The sequence below is a fragment of the Lagopus leucura genome, unplaced genomic scaffold, assembly GCF_019238085.1.
Source record: "Lagopus leucura isolate 7727_CA_CO unplaced genomic scaffold, USGS_WTPT01 Super-Scaffold_100004, whole genome shotgun sequence".
Lineage (NCBI taxonomy): Eukaryota > Metazoa > Chordata > Aves > Galliformes > Phasianidae > Lagopus > Lagopus leucura.
Window position 1 is genome coordinate 3,547,605 of NW_024962264.1, and position 20,024 is coordinate 3,567,628.

Genomic DNA, 20,024 nt, shown 5'->3' on the forward strand with positions numbered 1-20,024 from the left:
CTGAAAGAATCAGGATATTATCAAGGAGATGTAATGAACTACAATTTTTTTATTTTATTTTTTAAGCCAACACAAAAAAGAAGCTCAGAATTTCTCTGTGGGCTTCCAATTTAAAAAAAAAAAAAAGATTTTAAGGACAGTATTTGATTTTGCTTTAGAAGTGCTCCTCAATTTAACCACATCGGCTCTTTTTCAATGAAACTAAAGGAACATATAAAAGCTACCAGGTTTACTGCTACTTCTACTGCTCTTAATGTTCCACACAGCTCTCTAAAGAAGCTCAGTCCCAAAATTTCCCCCCCCCAAACTCTGCTGTTCCTTGTCTTCATACAAGGCTCTAAGAAACAATAGGTTCCAGGCACAAGAACTTCCATGTTATATTCTACTAAACATCAAATGAGCATATAAAACACTGCAATCAATATGGAAAACAACCCGAAATCTCTCCTAGACAGTAAATCAAATCATCCCTTATGCACTCTTTCCCACTATCCCGTTGCGCCCATTTGAATGTGCATTGAACACAACTCACCTTCAGACATAGAACATTATCTTGATGCTTGTTTTCAGTCTGAAAAGACATTTCACAAAATACAGAGTGTGCCACATGGCTGTTCTACAGGCTTACAAAATGCCTCGTGCTCACCTGGCCTTTTCCTGGCTCAACTCTACAGAACAGATCCTTCTTGCTTATTCTCTCCCTCTATCTAGAAGTATCTATACTTCTGGTTTTGCTCCTTACTCTCTAGCCTCAAGTTACTACCAGTGATAACACACCTCTTGCAACCAGAGGCAACCCTGATGATGACAGCATCACATATTCAGTGCAGAAATGGCCACGGACAAAGGTTTTGCAGGGTTTCTTCATCAAAGCTAAGCATGCTGATGCCTTTAGGGATCCTGTACATCCTTTTTAAAAGCACTTACACTAAAAACAAATAGTAAAAAGCAACACAGTAGTACTTGTGTTCATACATATTAAGATTCTCAATTTAGAAAAAGATACTAAAAGTGATGTATAAAATAAAAGTAAAAATTTATGGTGATACTAAACACAAAATGCCTAATAAGAGACTCAGTAACAAGTGTTCTATCCTGTCTTTTTCCTTCCCCTCCGACTTGTTTTTCAGCTGCTGGTTACAATTTAGGTATCTGTAGTCCCACAAGACTTTCCAAAACTCTAAACCAGTTCAGCCCATTTCTCCCTCTGACAACACCTAACCCTACTGACAGTTGTCAGGTTGGCATGGAAACTGCAAGCTGCTCCCATCTGGGGACCATCAATGCCTTAATTACAGCGTGAAACAAGAAAGCATTAGTGCAGGGGAAGTTACTGTAAGAGCTGGCATAAGGGTCTCTTATTGAAGGGGGAGGACACGCGTTTACAAATATCCTACTTACTTGCTCACAGCCTCACATGTGCCGCTTGTGTACATGTTCAGGTGCTCTGACCATCATCACCTGTATGCGACAGAGGTCAAGAGGCTCAGCTCTCAAGTCTTCACCATGTCTCTGCCCTTCTCCACTGGCAATACCAAACTGGTTTATAGACAGCTGTTTAGTCGTGATTAAGAACAAGCAGCTGTTATAGGTTAGTCATCTTCCTCACAGTCCTACTTACTTCAATCTCCACAAACCTTAAGCCAAGCCATTACCCCTCTGTTTTTCCTCATTGTGAAAATGCGCTGCATGTAGTCTATCCTAATCTTGGGTTAGCAGGAAAAGGAAAACAAGCTTCCCCTGGCAAGTCATCTGCCCAACAGTCTAATCAGAGCACAATTCTTCTTGTCTTGGCATAACTAACACATTTCTCTATTTCACCTCCGGGAATGATGTCCTGGAGCACTGTTCTTCATCAGTGACACAGGTCTTTCACTTTACCCTTCTGCTGCCGCTGCTATTCAAACACATCCTCCATTACTACATTATTCATGTCAACCCAAAAACAAATCTCTAAAAAGGGTTTACAAAGTGAAGTCCAGCCATCACAAATAGCACAAATTAGCATCCCTTAGAAGTCTCGTTAAAGGACCCAACATGTGCTGACCATCAAAAAATTAAGATCCCAAGCTCAATCCCCAGAGAACTGAGGTGTTGGAGCTGCTTGAAGGAGCTTGTAGTTGTGCTGCTATGTCCCATGGGTAATGAAAGAGTCTGGTTTCCAACTCTGAGTATCTGGCCTCTTCCTCAAGAAATGAATTCAGTTTTTAAAGCTAAGTGTGGGTTGAATCAATTGGCAGCAGAAATTTCGCATGAACTGTAAAATGCACTACCCAACAGAAACTGACAAGAGAATAAAAGCGTTTCAGGGCATTTTTAAGTTGTTACTAAATGTGTGAACAATATCAGTAAATATTATTTGAAGACACATTTCAGAACTTCAGTGTTACAAAGCTATCGGCTTAAAAAGTATTTTGTTGGGAACGTCAAAATAGCACAACAAACCCAATCTGACGTTTGACTTAACAAAGAGGAACGCACCTCTACCACCAAACTTGCTAAAAAACTCTATTTGCCAAAAGAAATGAGTAAGAATGTTAAGAGGTCCCATACAGTCATTTTCACATCATTGTCCCTACCTTCTCTGAGCTGGGGTCTGAGTCTCTTGTGCTCCAAGGTTCCATACAGGCGTACACTCAGCTGTGTGCATACATGGTACAATTTATCAGCTACACATCCTTCCAACATCTAACAAGCCTCATGTTTAGCACCTCTTGTCTGAAAACTCAAGTTCTCAAAAAAAAAAAAATACTGATGATTCAGTACATAAACAAAAATGGAAAAACGAACTTACGATTGAAGGAGGTGGATTCCTCCTGGGCCAAAATTGTTTTATTATTATTAATTATGAAAACTTTTGAAACAGAGAACCAAGTTAGCAATACAAATCGGCAAGTCGCACTGAATTGCAAATCCATTTTCAGATGGCCCTTAAATAAACAAGCACTGATACTGAGAAAGGCAACTAGACCAACAGTTCCAATCAGGCCTTCCAATAAAGCTCTGAACTAACCAGCAGTTTCTGCTTTCTTTACAAGGTATCGTGTCAATGAAGCGATTTCCAACCCAGATACAAAACTACACAGGGCATTCTTGTCACAGAAACTTCCTTAATTGGATGCCAGCAATGATTCCTGGCAGAAAGTCATACAATTGTCAAACCTTTTGCCAGCTGAAAAGGCCTCCATTTGTAATTCTAGAGTACTTACAGTACCTGCCAATTCTGCAATCCTATAACATTTGTAACAGGAAAAACACAAGCTCTAAGCTTAAAATGCTGAGTGAAAGCTGGAGAAAATAGCTTGATTTCCAACATTTAGGATGCTGTGCCAAAAAAGAGCAGCAAGTTGTTTCAACTTGAGATCATGACACTGTGGTAATGAGAGCTGTGGCAGCGCATTCACTTGTTCAGTAGCAAGTTCACAGCAACGAATATTCAGTTCATGTCCTGCAAGCTGTGGGAGCTCACGCCTGCTTGTGCACTCCCAAAGCTGAGTAAAACTTGGTATATCTGTCTAGTGAGGATGCTACAGTTGTTCACACAGAGAAGCAAATTTCTAGTACTAACCAAGATTTGCACCCTCCTGCAGAGTATGACAGATGTCTTTCCCCAGCAGTAGCTACTATCATATAGTTACTACTGTATGTGGTACTAACAAAGTAGCTATATAACAGTTAGGGGTAACTATGCAGTGACAACTAGCAGCATACTGACAAAGTGGAAATCATGCTCTTGGTTGCATCAGCATACAGAGCACCTAGAAGGGGGATAACGTCACACTCCTTATCTGTGAAAAAAGATCAAGCTTTTAAGATCCGCTTGAAAACAACTCCTTTCATTTTACAGGAAAACAAACCATTATTTTCTCCAGATTCACAACACAAGTGGACTTTAGATAAAAATTCACCACTTCATATGAAAATTGGCAAATTCTAGGCTCCTGATTTCACATCTACAGTTTGTTAATTTGTCAACGGTGCGTATTTGGCAATTTAACTCTTCAGACTCCTTCCAACTCACATGACCATTCCAACTGTGGAACTCCTCTACAGTCCTCTCCTCATCGCTTGTTTGGGCAGAAGAACCTACAGTTAAGTATGCGTTGTGTGAAACAGCACTCACTGTGTAACCAGGAGGATCTCATCTCTCAAGACACAATTATGGAGGACAGGCCATGCCACTGTCACAGGCTGAAGAAAGATGAGAACAATTTTAAAATGCAAAAATGGAAGAGCAACAACCGTGTCTAACAACAATCTCAAACCCCTGCAAAACAAAATGCTGCACTTAATCACTATCTGATGTTATACTTGAAAGATGTATCTACCTATTTATTTCAGACTGAGTAGTTACTCGAACAGATATAGTAAAAATTATTTTGATATGCTTGTCTGCTCCTGGATTCCTACAGTTGGAAGAAAAATTCCAGCAGTCAAGGCAGTGATATTTCTTGTCACAACAACAGGTGACATTTATTTCATGTACTCTTAGAACAGTCATACCAGCTCTCAGAGCCTGGAAGTAAAGAACTGCTGCCCACTGTTTCTAGCAATACTTCCAGCTCTGAGATTTAACAGTATCTGCAATCATAACTATAATGTTTCAGGGAATGGCATATGACAAAAAAGAAAAAAAAAGTCTGAATATTATCACAGGTTTGCAAAGAGTCGTGGCTAAAACACTGCTGGAATTCACAAGCATATCAGAAGCACGGTAGCTAATTAATGGTCTCTCTGAAAACAGCTTTTCTCTCTACAGAATATTCCCTGGCTACAAGAAGGAACAAAAGCAACCTCAAAAGAACTTCACCAGAACCTGCTATGCAGATTGGTTATTTCGCTGACATGGAGATTTGCAGAACCTGAAAGCTCCCCTCACTGCCTCTTTGCCTTTTGTTATTCTCCAGTAAAGATAAACAACAGCGTACACCTATACAGCCACTGTCAGATGCCTACAAATGGTATTCCACGCATCTTTTATTAAGTTACTTACAACAGCATGAGTGCTATTTCAATCCTGGGGGGAAAAAAAAAAGATGAATCAAACAGATTTAACCAACCTGCAACTTCGCTCAAGGTTCAGGGGAGAGAGAAAACTGGAGAAGGCAGTTCCAGTTCCCTTTTCCAGTTCCAAACAGAGACCAAATACTGAAGCATTTACTTTTCAATAACTGCACGCTAGCAGGAGATTAAGTTCCAGGATTAATTAGATAAGACTGTGTGTAATTTAAATCACAGTAGCACAACAAACTCAGCTTCCTGGTGCCCATCAATGTCCCACAGTGCACAAACAAGATACATATACACACACAAATCCCCTGTTATGGAAAGCAGAGACTGAAGCCTAAAGAGCCTCCGTGTTCAACATTTAAGCATCTGCACGTCCCCCTAACAGCAAAAAAACTAATCTTTGCAGACTCAGAGAGAATTATGTGGGCCGATGACACATAACTGCTAACTTTCTCTGTTTTCCCCTTCAGTTTAACACACGCCACCTCAGCACACAAAAACATGAAACTCCAGGATGAGCACTGGCTGTGTTGCCACTAATAAGGCTCATGAAACAGCGCCAGCAGGCTGGATTCAGTCACACCAACTGAGCATCATGTTGCTTTTCATATAACAGCTAAGCACAGACAGCTCTGAAATCCAGGAGAAAAATGCCTGTGTTAAACTACCCAGTGATCAGAATAAGGCAGAGATGTCACAGATTTGACCTTGAGTCGACTGCGTTAAGAACAAATGTTCTAGGATTCTAAGCTGAGGTGCTTCTCTTGAACGCTTTCTCCTCATTCCCCTTTTACCCCCACACCCCCATGCTTCTTTTTCCTATGGAAGCCTGAGGATTTCTCAAGGAACTCTTCTTTAAAGCCAGGATTAACAGGACAAGAACACAGGTTTTTGGGAGCTCTACCCAGGGCGCTTGATTGGACATGAATAACAACACTGATTTTTGAAAACAGCATTGCTCTATCATGGTTGCTGAGCAGGTGGTCCATTAAATCTTAGAAGTTACATCCAGTAGTTAAATGTTGGTGTAAATAATGCATTAAACTGCCCAGCCTGTAGTAAGCACTGCTGAGCACTATCTTATTCAACATAGCCTACAGAAATGACCTTACCAAGGAATAATAAAAGGATACACGACAGTAGTATTATTTGTTCTGCAATTATTTGTCTTAATATGAAAGGGAAAATAAGATTGTGAATTTTAAGTCAAACGCACTCGTTTGGGGAAGATGCATCTTCTTTCATCTTATCAGTTTACAGCCTAGGCAAAGAACTATATATTATCTTCTTATCCTCATTCCTGTAATCTCATCGAATTATTTATTTTATGCCATTTTTTATTCCTATAAAGCTGAGGGACCAGATTAACAGTTTAACCCTTGCAGTCAATTAAACACTACATAGTGTCTCTACCAATGTTGCAAGCCATTTTCTGTTTAACTTCTTGGCATCTCTCACCTTTGCAAGTGACTTAAAGGGATCTAGGGTGCAAATAATAAATAGGATATCCATTCTACACTGAAGAGAATCTCTACTACTATTTTTTCCTTTGTGTTTATAACATCGAGGAAAGGAAACCTGTCCCTCTGAGATTATTAATTACCATGCTGTGAGATGTCTGCTGTATTATTTGGCAAAATAAAGAAACTCCCCTATTATTCAAAAAGCAAAATTGCCTGTTGCAATTCCAGCTAGTTTGTTCACACAGAAGAGTGTAATTTATTGGCCTTGCAATAACAAAGTTTTTGACGCTTCGGGAGCAGGAGAATCACTGTAATTTAGAGATCCAAAAACAGGCTTCAATTCTTACTCAATTACAGGAGAATTGGAAAATAATCTATTTAAAAAAAAAAAAAAAAGGCTACTTTGTTGCCTATTTCTAGTAATGCATTACATTCTTGCTCTGCATTTTTATGTAATGCAGCAGGACCTGCAATGGTTGCACAAGAAATCAGGCAACAGAACATGTGAAGCACTACTACGAAACTGCATAACCAACACAGCACTGAGGTATGGAGAACTTTCGAGCTTTCTATTAACTGTATCAAGAGAATAAAAATGAAACTCACACAGCTGCAAAGGTCCTCCAAAGACCACAGCTACTACAAAGTAAAGCAGTATATATATATATATATATATATATACACACCTGCTTTGGCAGGGGGGTTGGACTCGATGATCTCTGGAGGTCCCTTCCAACCCCTACAATTCTGTGATTCTGTGAGAAGGGGAACTGGAATCAGTTCCATACTACTCAATGTTCGCATGAGAAGATAGATCCAGGGCTAAATTATTAAAACTAAGAGCAGAATTCTCCTTCACATTACCTTCCCTGAACCGAAAGCCATCCATCGTAACACAATCTCCTGAAGAATACTGAGGGTTACTTTAATACACAGACATGACACCTGGCTCACAAAATCACCAGATACTAATAGGCAGAGCTTGTGTTGTGCCTACAGCAAACAAGCACTAAAATTCCTTCAACTTCAGTTGCAAGCATCTAACTCTTTACCTTCTGCAGATTAAATCTTGACTTTTATGTTGGACATCCAAAAAATGAGAAGAATATACAGTGAACAGACATCTGCATCAACTCTGGGCAACATTAAACAGGACCTACCTGAGCAGAAGGGATATAAGCTCTGTCTCCTGAGCAACATCTAGCTACCTACCAACTCCATTTCTCCCCTAGTAATCCCTGCCTCTTTCACCATGCACAATAAAATACGGCTAGAGCTCTACTGATAAAAATGTCCAGAACACCGATTTATCCCCAGCACATCAGAACTTCATGCAATACTTCTATGGAGAGAAGGGGAAGAAAGCCTGGCGCAGTCGCACTACATACTCAAAGGCATACAAAAAGCCTGCAGAGCAGCAGGGGTTTGCTGTGCTATTCCAAGTGCCAAGGTGCCACTACTCGTGCCATCAACCACCCAAATCAACGGGACAGTTTGTCCATGCCAACAGCAAACAGGTCCGCTTGCCTCTCCCGCTCCAATGGTACAGGTGGTGCTGAGCCTACGTCCTGCTGAACCACCTCCTTGTCACCTCCCATCTTCAGAGGCCTCATCTGAATCATGCCCAGCCACATCATTTTTTTTTTCCCCTTTCTTTTCAGGTACATCTCACTTTTCTAGCTGCGAGTCTGGATCCCACCCCAGCAAGGCTGTGCACACCTCTGTCTCCCACAGCTTCAGTGACTCACATCCATGGTTTCAGAGTCCTGCTTTGCCTCAGTCATTGAATATTAGAATGGTTTTAGCTAATAAAGTCTAAGCCTCCACAGTACAAGAACAGGTGTTTTCAAGGTCTACTGTCTTCCACAAATGGATAAATCTTCCTAGGAAGGGGAGAAGCACATCCTTTGCACAGGAACAAATCTATTTTGTTTCAAGGCCCCATCTTAAAGCACTGGTGCATGTAACTTCCCAACAACATCTGACATTTATCTTCTTCTCCCAGCTCAGTTCTCTAACCTTGCTGAAAACAGCAACAATTTCTGCTCAAAAGACTGATAGGGATCACACTGGATCTCTAGTACCTAGCAAAAGGCACAGGTAACATTGAACAGTGTCTTAGATCAAGGAAACCTAACTGTTAACCAGTTATTAGGGTAAAAGCAGAGCATACATGATTCATCACATTAGACTACCCAAGGCTTTTTTTCCAACTCTTGCAGAAGTTTCACACAATATGTTTCAGAACGTTTAGCTAGTTTCTAGCTTTTGATATCTATTTCATATTTCCATAGGTTTAATCTCCATTGCCTTTCTGTGGAAAATCCTGTTACCTCCAAATTGCTTTTGCTTTGTCGTTGTGGAAATTCTCTCCATATCGTTTCAATTCTCTCTATACCAGAGAGAAAGAGCCACATGTGCTGTCAAACATACTTAACTTTGGACCATATACTTCAATTTTGCTTTCTTTATATTGATACAGTCCCCTGAAGTGAATTTCATTTTAGAAAAATACTACAGAAAAGAGTTGCCTTGCTCCACAGATTTAGCTCCTTGCTTTGGCAGGCATTTCATCACCTTTGCAAAGGAAATCTCTTCAATTTCTTGGGCTCTACTTCAATGCAGTAAGTGATGTTTGGAAATCCACTGCTAGAACTAAAACACTGTTTGGTTAATTAGAAACCCTATTCTGACTGCTCACATAAACTTATTCACAGTCTATACGCTCCTTCACTCTCTCCCATCAGTAATGTCTCACTTAACTCTTTCCTTGTGTTCATCTCCACACATTTACAGAGTATACTAACCTCCCCTCAACTTTCCCTTCTTCCCCAAGAAGCAGAGCTCCCACTGATGCATCAAAAAGGTTGAGAGCATATCTTGATTGTTTTATTTAATCCAAACTTATCTTATTTGACCTTCACCTACACAAACCGCTGTATAATCACAGCTGACACAAAGGGGCCTTCGATCAGTCACATCCTCTTAGTTTATCACAACTTCTTGGTAAATCCACAGTACTTTTTCCTATTTTCCCTTTACCATTACATACAGAACAACTACTTCTCCTTAAGGCAGTTTAAGAACCTGAACAACACTAAGGTCAAACTCATAATCCTGCAGTTGACTAGATGAATTTTCCCTCTTTCTTAGAGGTTATACGACTGCTTTGTTACCTTCTAAATAGCCAGACCTTGACTTTCCTGCAGGTCTGTAGTCAGATTCCACCTTGACTATATCTATACTTAGCACCATACTCTTGGAACTGTAATCATCTGGTGAAAAAAAGATACAGCACATGAGTTTTTAGAGGAACCATCTTTTAATGCTTCCTCATCTCCACTGCAGTCTTTCAATAGTTTGTTCATTTCTTGGAAACATATCAGGTGGACTTTGTACTCATTACTCCAGCTCAACAGTTGAACTGTGCAGGCTATCTTCAGTCCTAAGGCTGGAAAACCCAACTGTGATGTTGAACGTGAGCATTCGTCCATGCTTCAAGCGTATCTTAATGACAGCTCTGCAGAGCACATATACCATTTGAACACAGTTGAAAAAGGATTATAATGGTTATAGCTTTTAAAAGTAGACTAAATTCTTAAATATGCATAAAGACATATTTAGAGCAGTTCTGAAGAAGAAAAATTGCATGTCATTCCATTAGCTACAGCTTTGCCGCAGGCAGCCATAAGCAATCCTTCAGGTTTTGTTTTGTATCTATCATCATTACCTGGACTCCTCACAGATGTTTTAAGTAGATCTTAACATGCACTGCAGCTTATTGCTACTGATTAGACTTTGAGCTGAGAAATAACACCTTTCAAATTTGAAATATAAATCTAATTTCATTAGGCTCAGCAGGTCGTACAATGCATATTGCATGCCACAGCATAAATCCTGAAGAGGCAGCAGGCACCTGCTATATCGCTTCAAAATTTCTCTGCCATATATTATTTAACAAAGTATTTTCATCACAAGCTTGTTCTTCGAAACACCCATAGAAAATGAACACGAAGGTGGTTGTTACAGCATAAGGTTATGTTCAAAGAAGCTCATCTGCAGCCTGGCAAAGGAGCACAGAGAGACACTGGCAGGAGGGGAGTGCAAACAAGACCCTGCCAGCTCCTCCCAGGCCAACCAAAGGCCCACCTCCACAAGGCCAGCGGAGTGCAAGAATGGGAAGGAACCCAAAGAAAAAGCTGAGGGGAGAAAAGAGTGGGGGACATCCTACCTGGACCCCTCACAGAAGCAAAACCGAGTAGGATAAACCAGTGTCAGAGCAACTTTTGGACTAAGGGACAACTTTCGGACATGTTATTACATGAAAGGGAAGAGCACCTGGGGTTTGTACAGGGGTTACAGTGGAATACAGAAAGAATTAAAGGCAAAAGAGGGGTGGTTTCACATGATTTGGGGAGGAGTAATTGTAAGAAAATAGAACAGGGACATGCATGCCCACAGCTGTGGCTTCCTCATCTCTTTCCAGCTCCTGGCTCTAAGTTGGCATTTACACCCAGCACAAAAGAAGAAAAGGCTTTCAAGAAGTTGAACATAACGCATACTTAAAATGCGATTTTCTTCTCCCGTTCAATACAATGACCATCATCTTTCATTCTGTAACTCAATTCTGTTCTTTTCCCACTATTATCTACTCAGATCATTTCACCCACTTCATATCAATCCTCTCTTATCACAGCTATTTCCTCCCCTCCTTTTCACTTCCACCCTCCCCTACCTCACTTTTTGCAGGTTTGTTTTCCTTCCTCTTGCTTAGGCCTTTCTCCATTTTCTATAATCTTACACTCATCTTCCTCTTCATGAAATTCTTTTGATCATCTCCCCTAAATTCTTCAACACCCCTTTCAGCAGGGATAAAAACTGCCCCTTATACATTTCTCTTCAGCTATCTTCCTGCTAGCCAAAATTCATTCTCTGCAGCTTCTCACTCTTCTTCAAAGAGAAACACATACAATTGAGGCACTCTTCTCTGCACTTAAATAAAACATGGTTATTTTCAAACACTTACTGAGTGAACAGGGTTTGTAGTCAATTTTTTTCACAGGATGACAGAATAAAATCTACAGGCTATTACTGCAAATGTAGTTCAAGAGTCAAAAAATTCACAAAACAGAGTTTCTCATGAACAGAGAGAGACCACACATGTAACAAACCCACCAAGAAAATACCCTACATTTAACTACTTCTCTATTCGCTCTTTCCCTGTGTGCAGCTGCAAAAAGGAAGCCACTTTCACACACTTCTCCTTCCACAAATCGAATTCCCAGGCTTTGTTCTACCTCAAGATACAGCTTTAGTAAATCTCCATGTGGTTGCAGAGCTAAGTTCTTTAGCAGGAGTTCATCCGAGAGCTTTTAACTTTTTGAAGCATTTTGCCTTATATGAACAGACAGCCTCTCTCTTTCAGCTCCCCAGAATACTGCATCCGTCCGACTGTGAAGACCAGCATTTGAGGGCTATGCGGAGATAAAACTGGCTTTTTAGCAAATCCACTATCACCCATTTTCTGTTAGGACATGTCCTAGCCCATCTGATCTTAGAAGAGTACTACACAACAAGGCAGATGCATTTTCAAGATAACATTAGAGGACTGAATATCATTACCAGCCTTCTAGTAAAACACGTGCCCAGGAAAACTCATAACCAACAGCTGACCCTTTTTACTACTGTTTAGCCATATGTAGAGCTAGTACAGAGGAGGACAATTTGATCCTTTCATTATGTAGAGGAATTTTGTGCATTCCACTGAAATTATCATCACTCCCCAGAGAAACCATTTACTCACATTATCCCATCTGCGTTTGGCTGCATCTAGTGGGAGGGCATTAAAGAAGAGACCACAGCACTGCAAGGAGACAACACAGATCCTTCAAAGGGTTTGCCACTCAGGGTTTCTCTCCAAAATGAAAAACATTAAGACTCTCTCTGCCCTGACACAGTAAGGAAATGAAACAGCACACTGCCTGCCAGCAGCTAGGACAGGACTGTGCCTGTGTTCATGGATCACACTGCAACAACAGACACCTGGTCACACAGCCTGATGCGAGTTTGACACATTGAGGTTGCTGAAGCATGCACGACAGGTCTTCCCTTGGGGACCATAACCACCTCTTCCCCCAGAGAGCCCAAAATAAGGACATTATCACATTCACTTCTGCTACACACCATTTCCTGCCAACACAGAGGACTCACTCCACAGCCTACACCTGCACAAGACTTGTTCTTATTCCAGGTGACGGCATCAAGGTCCTCAAACAGCTGAGCAACAGAGCTCACTGCACTCAGCTGGGCCTGATAGCTAGTGAGCTGGAGTTCTCCTCACATTCATCTGCTATGCAAAAGGCCTCTAGCCAATCTCTTCTAGCAGCACACCAGGATCCACGCTGCGCTCCAAGAGCAAGATGATTTTCCAAGACTCCTTTTATCAGTTATCAAGTCCTGCAGTGCCTTACATTGAGCTCACTCCCTGCCTTAAAACTAACCATAAAACACGTCCACACCATCATTCTGCCAAAGGACAGCTCCAGCAGGTTGGACATGAGGCTGAAGTTTTTCACTCAGAGGGTGGTGAGGCGCTGGAACAGGTTGCCCAAGGAGGCTGTGGATGCCCCATCCCTGGAGGCATTCAAGGCCAGGCTGGATGTGGCTCTGGGCAGCCTGGTCTGCTGGTTGGTGACCTGCACACAGCAGGGGGTTGGAACTGGATGAGCATTGTGGTCCTTTTCAACCCAGGCCACTCTATGATTCTATGATCAGCTACCAGAAATATGCTCAACACCTTAAATGCAGTACTCCTCGTGGGGAAAAAAAAAAGGAATAGAAGAAGAAAAACCGCATGCATTTCTAAGACTATAAAACAGCTATAAATACAGCATCATCTCCACTGTGAAATCAGAAATTTGATGTTCACTAATCACCTCCTCTTAAGTTAACCTTACATGCTTCCACTGCTTAACATTGCCAAACCCCTCAGCCTCACACTGTCAGCGCAGGGTGTAACTTGTGCACTTGTATCCAGTACAGAATCACAGTACAGAGCAATCACCAAAGCACCTCAAATTCTCTTGCATGCCTTGGTCATTCAGTAACTGGACAACCTGGATGAAGTTATGAGTAGCACAGAAATACTTTGGAAAGGTATGAAACAATAAGGAGTGCATAGAATTACCAAATTCCCTTCTTGCAAATAACAGCACTCCAACAGAGATCCACATTTCAGTGACTATCTGGTTGCCAACGACTTTGGAATACAAGTCATTGAGCCAACAGGACAGCTACACAAAAACCAGTTATTTATTTTGACCATTCCACATTGGTTCGATTGTTTGTATCACGCAGTCTGCTCTTCAACAGGTGTTTATTCTTTTACAAAGAATGTGATGAGAACTGCTGTAACACCACACATCTGCCCAGAAGAAAATCAATTTTTCAATTGCCAATGATTTGGAAAAATACTCTCCAGTTGAAGAGATTTTTTTTTTTTGGCCTGTGATCACTCTCCTCATTTCCAAGGAACACACCTCATTAACTCTGGTAATTAACCAGGTTATTATCATCACATAAAAGGCTTAAGTTCCTCTATTAACTCATTATTTGAATTTGCACTGCTATTAGAAAACGAGCTTATTCTGGATTTAATTTCACATGAGGTGTTTCTCTTTAGGGATATTATTACAAAAGGCACATAATTTCATCGTCGCATACACTACATGACAATGAATCTACTGGATTAAAGAATGAAAAACATACATACAGACACCAAACAAAAAAATACAACTTGAAAACCATTAAGTAGTAAGGTAGTAAACCAAAAGGCAACAGAAAAGGGGCACCTGGTAGCAACACAGCCATTGCAGCAGCAGCTAGCAATAGCTAAGAAAGGATAAAACAACCAAATGCAAGCAGATATCCACAGCTTGCAAAAACGAAAGCACATGAAGCAGCACCTGGCTTGACCAATCTTATAAGACTGGCCATGCTACAGAAACTTCCAGTTCCCTGCTCCACACAGTGGAACTGTAGTAGTTCTCAATTTTATTCCTATGTCACATACCTGGACTTACCAGCTAATGAAGTCTATATCACAGCATCCAAACCTTGCACGTTAATACCTAGCAGCGCCAAATTAGAATTAGAGAATGGTTTGGGTTGGAAGGGCCCTTTAAGATCACCTAATCCCAACTCTCTGCTATAGGCAGGGACACCTTCCTCCAGACCAGGTTGCTCACAGCCTCATCCAGCCTGGCCTTGAATGCTTCCAGGGAGGGGGCATCAACAACCTCACTGGGCAACTTGTTGCAGTGCGTCACCGCCCTCACAGGAAGGAATTTCTTTCTGATATCTAGCCTAAATCTACCCTCTTCCAGTCTAAAACCATTGCCCCTCATCCTGTTGCTACCTGCTGTATAATCAGTGAATATTAAGATGTTGTAACTACAAAATAAACAAGAGAGTTTGGCAAAGCACCTAACGATAACAGAAAGAATAAATAGAAGGCTTACCCCTATCCTGGGCTCACCTACAAAACTCCAGCAAAGCAAATCTCCAGAAGAGATCCTTCCCCACTGGTAGCCAGCTCTTCAACAGGTCTAGGAGGGGTGCAGCCTGGCTCCACCTCTTCCTGCAGCACAGCTGAATTGCCTTCACCTGTGCTCCTCTGGCTGACTCACAGCTCACCTCAAGTGATCAATCAGACGTTCAGGCCGTGACTCAGCAGTTCCCATACACCTGCCTATCTAACAAGTCCCTCCCCAGCTTTCCTGTAGGCCCCTTCAGGTCCTGGAAGGCAGCTATAAGGCCCCCCACAGCCTTCCCTCCTCCAGGCTGAAGAGCCCCAGCTGTCTCTGTCTGTCCTTGTAGGAGGTTCTGCATAGATGTTCAAAAGAAAGCACAGAAGTTGGTTACTACTAAATAACAATAATAATTTAAATGCTAGAAGTGAGGAGCGGTTTCTATCACCAGATGAAAATTACTTTGCTGACTGGGTTGAACACAAAAGCGTGAGCAAGCACACAGAGCTCAGCTCAGCCATCAGTCCCACAGAGTAGAGCTTATAGAACTTATAGCTTGACCCTCAGAAAGGTCTCAACCCATCTCAACCCATCCATGCACCTCAGAAAGGTCTGAATTACTTCGTGTGCTATTTCCAGAAACATATATACATATTTAAATGTTTTAAAGCATCCTCTGCTAAGTATCGTCACAGGAGATAGCTTGAAAAAGACATACTAAGCTCTTCCCACAAAGACAGCAACAGAACTGTGAAATATGCAGAATAAACCAGCTATGTAAGCTTCATAGCTTACACACACAGCTCCCTCAGGAATTATCAGTGTGCAAGTCTCTCAAACACCTCAAACGGGTAGGAAAGTTGTTAAAAACATAGCAGGGTACTTGTGAATGAGCTGTATGGTGATGTTTTCTTCAGAGCAACTAACAGCTCTTCAGGAGAAGTACGCACATCAGACGAATGCAGGAAGTAATAGAGAGCAATATTTAATCATCATGACAGCTTTGTGCATACGCGGGTGAACTTTTTGGTCAGGAATTAGTTGGCAGGAGAGTTTTTAGCACTAATAGAAGCATCATCATAGCATCTCCAAACACTCCTTGTTTGTGCGCTGGGAAACGCACCCAAGTGACTCCAAAGCACCCAGCGCTACCTTTGGTAGTTTTCTTTTCCAAAGGATGGTTTTCCAACTGAAAGCAGTGCCTTGCAAGCCACAAGGCTACACGCTTGGCCACCTTTAATTAGTTCCCTTTCTCTCTTTAACACCGAACGCACACAGCATGCAGGCTGCCAGCCCCATGACCGGCACAGCCGGGGACGGGCCTCAAACAGAAGGGTTTGTTTTTCCAACACCAAGTTCAAAGAGCTGAAAATTACTTCTTCCCTTTTCATTCGTTTTTAAACAAACACTGAGAAATAACCGAAGTGGCTTTGGCTTAGCTTTAATCAGTTTAAACTTGGAAACAGGAACTCTAATTAAAATCTGGAACTCCGGCTGCAAGAAACAGCTAATTAGCTCCCAACTTTTTAATGAAGCACCGTGGCTGCGTCCACATTAGCTGCTCCGTATTAAAAAGCAAGATAAGCTTTCTCTCAGGCAGTACAGCACTCGCGTACATCCATTCCCGTAATTATCAGACGGGTTTGAGAAAACACACCGCAACAGTTATCCGCACCTCGGGGCGATCGAACTTCGCAGCACCGCAAGCAGAGAAGGGGAAATGCGAGGCGACGCGCCGCACGGACACCGCCGACCGCATCGCGCCCGTTCCGCCCCTCCTTCGCTGGGGCTGCCGGCGCGAGGTACGGCGACGGGACCCGAAGTGCGGGCAGAGCGCACGGAAAGCGACGACGGATTTGGGATGACGAGAAACCCGGGCGAGCTGCGGCACGGCACGCTGACGGCAGCGCGACTCCGAGCGCCTTCCCTTCCTCGCCGGTTTCACGCTCTCGTCTCACCGCGCTGCTGCCGCTGCCCTCCCCACACGCCGGCGAGCCGACGGCGAACAAAGGACGGCGCCCGGACCGCATCTCCCCGCGCTCGCAGCGGGACCCCCAACCCCGCACCCGCGCCCGTTCCGCCCGACGGGGCGCAGGCTATAGGGACGCGCCGCCCGGCGGAGCCCGGAACTCAGCGGACGCCCACTCACCGGCGGCCTCCACCACCTCCCGCGCTCCGCCGTCCGCCCCGGCCCGCCGCCGAGCGGCCGCCGGCCCGCCCCGCCCCTTGACGTCATCCGCCCGCCCCGCACCTGCCGCGGCCCCGCCCGCCGCTCGACCCTCGGAACGGGGCGTGCTCGGGGGACAGACCTGCAGCAAGCCCAGGGGGAGCGGCTCCGAGCCGGGAAAGAATCTCCCGCTGAGAAAGCCGGAAAAAAATACCGAATCTGCTGTCAGCGCAGGAGAGCCACGACACGTGCGGCACGTAACGACTTCTTCCTCAAAAGGACGATGGAAATGCGTCTGTGGTGGCGGGGGCAGAGAGAGGACACACGGATGGTTTGCTTCTAGAGCAACGGGGCTGCCTACAAAGACAGCCTCAGGCTGAGCCGCGGCGCGGAAAACAGCGGTGCAAGGCGCAGGCTGCCTGCAAGAAGTCCACGCAAAACAACAGAATGGCTTAGGTTGGAACGCACCGCAAAGCCTACCGCCTGCCGTGTACAGGACTGTGCCCTGCCCCTTGTCCCCTGCCCCCACCAGCTTAGGCTGCCCAGCCCCATCCAGCCCGGCCTTGGGCACACACATCTGGGCAAAGACACAGGCAGGCAGGCCTGAGAGCTGCCTTCACACGACAGAAGCACTCCGAGGACACCCGCGCCCACAGAGCTCCTTCAAGCAGCCCCAACTCATTCTGGTGCTTTTTTTCTGGGACCTGGGATCTCATCCAAAGATCAAAATGTGACAGGTTCTCCAAAGTCACATCTGCTTGACATGCATCTCCTTTCTGATGAGCGGTGAAAAGAAAATAAAACGTTCAAAATTCTCAACGCCTTCTGGCATTAGTTTAAAATTCTTTTACTTTTCAGCTATATGGGGCATACATTTTTACTTGTATTCAATTTCATATCTTGTTTACCTTATTGTAGACTTCACATAATCACGTTTATAACAGACAATTCATACCTTGAAAACAAAGTCACATCACCTTAACTATTGCTGCTCGGCCTTATCATTCACAACATCAAAACCTACCCATCATTTCCTCCCTTCCACAGGAATTGTTTGGGCACTGTATGCTGTTATCTCTCTAAATGATTTTCACAAGTGCTGGATCATGTAAAAAAAGCCAAGCACTAAAAATCCCTCTCATTTGGGAACCAGAAGCCCTGGGCAAAGCCAGCCTGAAACCTACGCTGGTTGCATCAGATAAGTGGACTAATCACCTGGTTTTGGAAATGGCTACTGACCTCATGGGTCCAGTGCTGTTTTGGCTCAATATGACACTTGCACAACTTCATTAAATGGAGCACAACATTTAAAAGACACCAAAATATACCCTGAATCCACAAAGACAACTGCTATTAAGTGAACAGTGAGGCAGCCATGACCATAAGACAAGGCAATGTTTGGACAATAATGTTTAACTGAAAAAAAAAAAAAAAAAAAAAAAGATGTGTACTAAATAATTCATTGAGATAAGTTCACATAAAGAACTGCCTCAATTTCACATGGCAGAGTGATTTCCTCACAGTGGATTTCTCAGCTGAACATCAGTCTGCAGTGGAAAAGGCTCACTGTGATTGCTACACTGGATCAGCTAGCACTGGGAAAACACTAGTTTAGAGAGAGCTGCAAACACATTTGGATTTCTGTGAATTAGTTTAAGTGAGCCACAGCTGAACTCTCAACAAATTAACAACTCCAACTGCAGCTACTCTGCTTCCTTATGAAAAAGACCAAAAACTCCACAATTGAGCGATTTACTAAAACCAAAAGGTGTCTGCATTTGTCACTTAGCATACCTGAACATTTTTGCTTCAGACACCAAGGTTCAGCATTCTTGCAGACTGGCACAGGTGGGCTTTTAAGGAGATAGCAAAATTACGGTACTTTGTGTTGACCAAGCTCTTGAACAGTAGCTTCATGGGTTCAAGATCACAGCATTTAGATGCACAGCTAAACTCTTACAAGTTCTCCTCCCATATTTCAAAGATGAACATTGCATTTACAAAGTTATCATAAGCCTGTGAGCAACAGGACAGTGAACTTTGCTACAGCTACACGTCACAAAATTCATGTGCAAATGTACTTCAAGTTCCAGGTTAAAAAACAAAAGCACAACACCTTTAACGTGGAGAACGTTGGCAAGCGAAAGGCAGGGAAAAAAAGAACTGTGCTATGCACATCATTCAAGGCAACATATAATCTATAACTATCAAAAGGAATTAAGGTAGGAATTATCGTGAGTAACTCATGATCATTTCTGTAACGAGATTCAAACTGACTTTTGAGAGCTAGTTAGATTTCCCAATGCTATTACCAAATTTAAATCAGGATATGCAGACTCAAACCATGAAATGAAAGAAACAAAACCATTTTCCTATTCAGCAGTCAGTAACTTAATGACTTGAGACTTCACCATGCTGTCAGGATGAGGTTACTCTACCAGTTCAAGCCCAAGTCAAGCACTCCCACCAAAAGAAGGAACTGTTCCTTTCAGGTATTCACAAGCCTCCTGGTGTCCATATTAATGAATAGATGGCTGACGAACTAAGCAAGGTAAGTCTACCTACCAGGCTGCCAACAAATCTGGATGTTTAGAAAATTACACTTCTCCTTCCCCTTTGTCCAACTGCTGCCAATCACTAGTGCTCAGACTGGTGCCCAGAACTCACCTCAAGGCAGCAACTCAGCCTGTGGGTCTGGGCAACAAAAAGCAGAGAGAAAGCCTCCAGCAGAAACGTGGTTACACTGACTCAAGCCATCTGTGAAACACACAAGTGGAAACAATTATCTGCCCGGACAAAGACTGATGGTATTACTGAATGCACTGCTTTCCCTTCCTTCTGCTGACATAGTTTCAC

General features: G+C 43.0%; 1 protein-coding gene across 2 annotated transcripts in view; it reads right to left on the reverse strand.

Annotated features, from left to right (window-relative positions):
• MARCHF1 (membrane associated ring-CH-type finger 1) overlaps window positions 1–17,209 on the reverse strand; it is a 208,633-nt gene extending 191,424 nt beyond the window's left edge. The window contains exon 1 of one of the 2 annotated variants that reach the window (XM_042870385.1): window positions 17,151–17,209. The gene's annotated coding sequence lies outside the window, so the exon portion shown is untranslated. Of the gene's footprint in view, window positions 1–4,123; window positions 4,188–17,150 lie in introns of those variants that run through there. The other variant, XM_042870386.1, reaches the window with a different exon arrangement.
• Between the last annotated feature and the right edge of the window lie 2,815 nt (window positions 17,210–20,024).